Source organism: Suricata suricatta, chromosome 17 (assembly GCF_006229205.1).
Source record: "Suricata suricatta isolate VVHF042 chromosome 17, meerkat_22Aug2017_6uvM2_HiC, whole genome shotgun sequence".
NCBI lineage: Eukaryota > Metazoa > Chordata > Mammalia > Carnivora > Herpestidae > Suricata > Suricata suricatta.
Window position 1 is genome coordinate 37,566,115 of NC_043716.1, and position 7,485 is coordinate 37,573,599.

A 7,485-nucleotide genomic window follows, 5' to 3' on the forward strand; every position below is an offset into this window, starting at 1 on the left:
CCACTGGACTCTGACTATGTGTATAGACAACTCTTCTACCAAGTGAAAGGGGCCAGATTATACTGGATCTTTATCACTGGTGTTCTTGGCATATAATAGGTGTTTTATATATATAAAATAGGTGTTAATATTTGTTGAGAGGACAAAAGTTGAATAATACACAACTCACCAGGAAAAAACATAAATGGCCAAACCCTACTGGAGGGGCTTTGACTCAGGGCAAAGGGCTCTTTTATTCAATAGCTCACTTCCAATCCTCAGATAGCTCCTGCCCCTCCCTCCTTAGAATTCTGGTCCACGCTCTTTCCTCCTCATTCCCTGATCTCAACCAAAAAGTGACGGTGGTTTAATAGTGCAGGATCTCTATCCCCTAAACCCAGCTTTAGATCCCCCTTTAGTTAATAGGGTTCCCCTTTTAGTTAGTAGGGTGGCCAGCATGTCTCAGTTTGCCTGGGACTTTCCCAGTTTTAGCGCTGAAAGTCCCCCCTCAGTCCCAGATAAATGTGTGAACTTGAGGGTTTTGTCCCAGCTTCCTGCATCCAGTTCTTGGCAATGTCCTGTAGAGGGCGCTGGAGGCACAGCCTGGGAGACAGGCGCCCAGGTGGATGGAGCATTTGCCTCCCAGGTGTGAGGCAATATCACGTCAGACTAGGGATTCTGTCTCTGGCCAGAGTGGCTCAGAAAACAGCCCATCTCCTCCCCCTCCAGCAGGGAGCTCACACCTGTTGCAGAAGGGGGTGTTACCTTGTGACACAAGCTTGGTGTTCAGAGCCCTCTCTGTTTCTTGACCCCGAGAAGGCAAATCTTGGGCAAAAAATATATATACATTGCACTTTGTCTCAGGCTATCAAACTACCCAGTACGTCCTAGCTGACAGCAACTCTACCCTGACAGCAGGACACTCCAGCTGTGTTGACAACTTGGGCCACAGCAGAACAAATTAACCTGCTTCTTTTTAAGTGTGTCAATTAACTATCCACCTGTCCTTGGTTCCCAGACCAGCCTTGGGAAGTGGGACATGTCGGCGGGGTGTGGGGTGATGGATAATGATGAGCTAATCTTGCTGCAAGAGAGGAGACCCAGGCAGATCCTGCCTTGGGCCTTAGCTTGGCTGCAACCAACAGCGAGTCAGCTATTCTGATAAGCACAGATTTCTTGCTGCTTCACGCGTCAGTCCCCTGCCTCGGTGCATGACCCCAAGTGCTGAAGTGTTGATGGGCTCAACTGGGTTGTGAAGTGTTTAGAAACAGGTACTACGGTGGTGGGGTCCTTTACCAGTTCTTTCATTTGCTCGCTCTTTGTTATGACGCTACACACTCCGGTGATCATTACGGTTCAGTGGGAAGTCTAGGAGAGCTGTTTTGTAAGGAGGGCCTGGCTGGAAACACCAACAAAATGATTAACGATTTTGTTCTCCATATCACCCTGGGAAGTGGATGCTGCAGTAATTTTGTTCCTGTCGTGCAGATGACAAAATTGAAATGGTGTAACTGGACTTGAACCTGGAATTGCATGGAAGCCTGTGTTCTTGACACCACTCTTCACGGCCTCTCTTCACGTGGTGGATCTCACCCTGTACAGGTTGGGTTTCACTAGTTTTGCTTCTGAAAAGCACATCAAACTCTACGTTCCTGGATACTGGTCACAAATGGTTTTGGTTTTCTGATGACAGCTTATGGTGCTAGGCTTTGCTGTTCAGTGGGGAGAAGTAAGAAGATTTCTTTGCAAGGAAAGTAATCCTGGTCTAAATAAACTGGCAGGTGAAGGATGTCAAGCTTTTGGCAAAGTTGAGCCCAACTGGGCTTGAAGAGGTTTTTAAGTATCCCCAGGATCTGGTCTCCCCAGGAGAAGCTCTAGAGAACAATTCAAGGCCTGGCTCCCAGATGGTTGGCTCTTGGATGAGTCACTCAGTTCACTTCTTTGGGCCTCAGTTTCCCCTTTTGGCAAATGAGGGAATTAAACCAAACTGGTGGTTCTCAAAGCTTTGATGTGCTAGATTCTTAGGCTCCCAGTTGGTAGGCTTTAATTTAGTAGGGCTAGGTGGAGCCCAAGCAGCCTCCCTGGGGAAATTCGGATGCCCATTAATTTAAAATCATCCATTTGGACCATGACTGACATTAGATTTGAAAGCTAATGTCCCAGGATATGTGGAGTGTTTTTTGAGGAGGAGGAAGACCCATCCAAAGCTCACACACAGGAAGAGGTGGGTAAAGTTTAGAGAGTTAAGTAACTGCATGACAGCCATCTGATATTGGTACTTCCTGAAATTTCTGAGACTCACCCAGGAAGGTCTTTTCAAAGGTTCCCCAAAGCTCACAGACTGACAGGAAACCACAACAGGGGTGAAATGCAAACATAACACACCCTATCAGACATGGGAGTCATTCTCCATGCAGCATGATAACTTGTATCATCAAAGTTTACAAGTCGTTTGTTTTAAATCTCTGCATTTTTGCTGTTTATTTTGGTGGTAGGGAGAACTCTGAAGGAAAGGAAAGAAAACGGGGATTCAAAAGGGAATACTTTTTAGGCATACGTCTCCCAGTGTAAGAACACTGACCTCCTGAAGAGCCAAACTAAAGCCATGACAGGCTTCAAATAAGCCTCAGAAACTAGAAGCCCTAAGTTACTGTTTTCCCAGGAGTGATTCAGCAGCGGCAGAAAGAAAAAAAACGACGCACACCCACCTATTGCCCGAGAGAGCACCACCCCTAGCCCGGGCCAATCATGAGATGCCAGAAAGGTACCTGACATTCCCGCTACTTCTTAGGCCCGCTTAGTTTTAAATTAGCCAATCACCCTGCGTCGCACCAACCTCTGCCGATGCGCCGCCCAATCATTTTGTAACCCCAGCTCCTCACTCCACCCTTCACCCCTCCCTCACCCCTACTGTAATAAAAGTCCGGCTCCACTGGTGATCGGGGCTCTCGGCGCGAATCCACTGCATTGGTGAGGTCTGAGAGACCGAGCTTAAGCCCAAATAAATGCCCTTTGCTTTTGCATATGTGATTCGGACTCCCTGGTGGTCTTGGTTTTTGGGGACCCCGTCATCTGGGTGTAACACTCCAAGTAGATTGTCTTTAAGTCTTTTGGGTTATTGATCCACAGTGATGAAATCCTAGGACACATCTTTAATCTCCATATCACTTTATTAGTACCTTGTACTACAGCCTGAGGCTATCTTTTTTCCAAGAAAAATGGTTTGTAGAGGTTGATTAATGTTGGCCTAAGATTATAAATACAGATTTCATTGGTAGAGTGATCTACTCTAATATTAACTTTAAAAAATTAGAAAATAAGACTCAAAAGTATGAAAAGCATGTATGAAAAATATGGTAAGTGCTCAACAAATGTTGGCTTTTAATATTAGGTGATCATAGGATCAGCTTTCACTAATTTGTCCTTGGATTACAAACTGCTGTTGACCCAGGGATAGTTTCTAAGTGAAGGTTCCTGCAGGAAGTAAACCTTCCTTTTGTTGTAGCCTTCCCCAAAGACCTTTATCCAGTCTATTACGTGGGATAGTAATAGTATTCTTTAAAATAGTGTGTATTTGGGGCGCCTGGGTGGCTCAGTTGGTTAAGCCTCTGACTTCGGCTCAGGTCAGATCTCACGTTCGTGGGTTCGAGCCCCGCGTCAGGCTCTGTGCTGACAGCTAGCTCAGAGCCTGGAGCCTGCTTCCGGTTCTGTGTCTCCTTCTCTCTCTGCCCCTCCCCCTCTCATGCTCTGTCTCTCTCTGTATCAAAAAAAATAAAATAAAACATTAAAAAAATTAAAATAGTGTGTATTTAAGTATAAACATAACCAGTAAAATATCTGTATTTAAGATTATTTTCTTATTATGACAAAAGATAATGGTTTCACTTTTATGCTGATATAAAGTTTCCTTTTAAAACAAACAATTTAAGGGGAATGAGTAAGTTGATTCAGAGAAAGCTATTAAGTAATAATGGTTCAGGTGGTACTTAGAAATGGTAGAAATTGTGGTGGTGCATGAAAATGACTGAGCTTTGAGAAGTACCGTTTTAGTGAATCGAACCGACTTGCTCCCCATTTTGGTCCGTTTGAAACTCTTAACACTCATGTTAGGGAGTTTGCATGTATACTATAATTATAAAAAATTTTGTGCGGGTGGCACCTGGGTGGCTCAGTCGGTTAAGTGTCTGACTTCGGCTCAGGTCATGATCTCACAGTTTGTGGGTTTGAGCCCCACATTGGGCTCTGTGCTGACAGCTAGCTCAGAGCCTGGAGTCTGCTTCCGATTCTGTGTCTCCCTCTCTCTTTCTCTGCGCCTCCCCTGCTCATGCTCTGCCTCTTTCTCTCTCAAAAATAAATAAACATTAAAAATTTTTTAAATAAAAAAAATTGTGCCAGACAGGACATTGAGGGCATCATTGAACAGTTCTCTTATTTCAGACAGGTGGTTTCTGAGGTCTCGAAGGTGCCTTGATTAAGTGCGGTACATGGTGGAGGAACTATGATTTTACCCTATTAGAGAACACATGAGTGCTTTCTAGCAAGCTGTCCAGACCTGAAGAATAGAAACGACATAGTCCTTTACCCCCAGTTCATCAAGAGACACTGGAAGAGAGAAACTGTGTCCCGTGGCAAGACCTTAAGGTGCACTGGTCTTGAAATATTTGAAGGTCTTTTACTCGGGAGAGGATTACATTTATTCTCTTCGCTTTCCAGATATAGGAGCAGGACCAGCGGGTTGACATTATAAGAAGGCAGATTTCAGTTCAATGAGGAGAAATTCTTTTGAGTTAGCTAAACAAGGGATGAGCTGTCTTCAGAGTGGATGGGCCCCGCAAGACTTGAGGTATTTATTTTAGCAGTGCATGACAACCCCAGGGGACACAGGGAAGAGGATGCTCTCTATCCAAAGGCTGAATGAGACCTAAGGTCTTTGCCATTCTTGAATGTCAAGGAGTCTGGGGCAGTCTTTCCTTCCTTTCAAATGGCTCATCCTAGGAAACCATTATCTGCAATTGTCTCATTTCTATGTAAAAAGCAATTAAATAGTTTGGGAATTTCTCCTCTACATAATACTTTTTACTCCTGATAAATGTAAAAAAAAAAAAAAAAAAGGAATAATAAGAAACCTTTGGCACCGAGAAAACATGTGGACATAAACCTGCTGGTTTTAACTCTTTCCTGCAATGTATTTTCTTTTTTTTAATTAAAAAATTATTTTAATGTTTATTTATTTTTGAGAGAGAGAGAGAGAGAGAGTGAGAAGGCAAGGGGCAGAGAGAGAGGGAGACATAGAATCCGAAGCAGGCTTCAGGCTCTGACCTGTCAGCACAGAGCCTGACACGGGGCTTGAACTCATGAACTGCAAGATCATGACCTGAGCTGAACCACCCAGGTGCCCCTCAATGAAAATACAATGTATTTTCAAAATCAGTGGTTTAATACTCGATAGTGTGGGATTTGCATTTAAATCAGGGTTTTGTTTAACAGTATGCAGTATTTATTAGAGAAGTATATAGATCAGTCGGAATCGAAGGTTCTATCATTTCACACTCAGAAAGCTGCTATTATGAGCTTATACTTAGACTGTAAAATGCAAAATTGTTAGGTTGAGCCAAGTGAACTTGTCATTTTATAAACAAAAACCTACACTGGCAATTTCATATGGCTCGACCTAATACCAAAGACATTTATAAAGTTTTATAATTTCTAATACATGTAGACATCATTTTCTTTCAGAATTTTCCTTCCCATACTGATCAAGAAACACTATCACAGTAAGCCAAATTACAATTCAGCATGATATCTTCTAAAAAGGCTCCTTTTAACAAGTTCCTTTTAACTTGTTCTTGCACAGCGGAGTTTTCATTTGCAAACACGTTAAGCCCTCTAATGTGCAAATCATTAAGAAGCCGATGATTGTTCCAGCAAGGTTTGCCCAGTGGTAAGAAACCAGATAAAACCCCGGCGTATGCTGAAACCAGGTGAGGAGACCATGTGTGGTAGCGCTTGGGGGAAGAGGGGGATTATTCATGCAGTGAGGATTTAACAAAGCGTAATCCCAGATTCCTTGCCTGTTCACATGAGAAACCAAAGCTTCAATTTAACTGCAGGCAGTGGGAGTTTCACACTGTCAGCACCAACTGTCTGAAACCCCAAACTGGTAACAAGTGTGAAGGACCAAAACTAAAAATTTAGAAGACTTAGTCAAATGTCAGATTTCTCTTTTCAAATATACGAAGTATTTTACCTTTTCTCATAGGACATTCGTACTATGTTAAAATGGGATAGCTCCTAGCAACTTACTTCCAAAGTTCTGTTTTACAGAATGATGTTCATGTGCTGTAGGAGAGCCATTTCAAAATGCATTGTTGTTGACAGACAGGGTAAGATATGAAATTTGAAACTCCTGTAAGAAAACTGGGGGACTGTGGGGGATTCCCCCTCCCATTTATTTTGGTTAAAAATTAAAGGACATATAAGCCCTTAAATTCTATGCATTCATACACAAAATAAATACACTGAAAGCCATGGCTCTTTGGAGCAGTAAGGCACTGAGACAGAGTGGTTCAATCTATTTTACAGTTGAAACAGGCTCACAGTTTGACTTGCCCAGTGCCTATGGGGATATGGAAGAAAAAAACAAAGACCTCAGCTCTATCCCACATTGTCAAAGAAACATTGAAACATCTCCAACATTGGTGATTTCTACGCAGATCCTTCTGACAAGGGGGAGTTTTAATGCAATCTTCCCTGCCCTGCGGTTAAAAGCAGTCACATCGGATCTGACTGAATTGATTCCCCAGCCCATTGCCCTAGCATGGTGTGGGCAGGCTTGTGTAGCGAGGCTGATTTTCCAGTGCTGAATCCAGCCTGGCAAAGGCACCGCTTCCATCACTGTAAGACTTCCATACCATGGCGAATGACCCGAACCTTGCTCTGGCACGCTTCTCTGTGCATGTATTTAAGTGCTCTGGCCAACTTTGACGGAGGGAATGCGCCAAGGCAGAGCCATCCAGTCTTGGCCCTATGATGTCCAACATTCCAGAAACTGATCTATTTGACTGGTTGGTTCCTCAACTCACAAACAGGAGAAAGATCCCATGTGTTACTCAGAAAAACAGAGATCAAGGGTTGTTCCTACCCAGTATCAAGCTTCCTTCCCCCACTCTCATTCTTCGATACCTGAGCAAGTGATCAGCCATGGTTACGATGTGTCGTGAGCTCAAGTTCAACAGCAGGAAATTCTAAAAAAAAGTCACTATGAATTAAGTCCTGACCTTCTGGAGAAGTTTTCTCCATGTAAGTTGAGGGCTCATATACTCACTTTTTCAAAGGTAATTTAAATGTTGAGGGGCGCCTGGGTGGCTCAGTCTGTTGAGTGTGACTTTGGCTCAGGTCATGATCTCGTGGTCCATGAGTTCGAGCCCCACATAAGGCTCTGTGCTGACAGCTCAGAGCCTGGAGCCTGCTTCAGATTCTGTGCCTCCCTCTCTCTGCCCCTCCCCT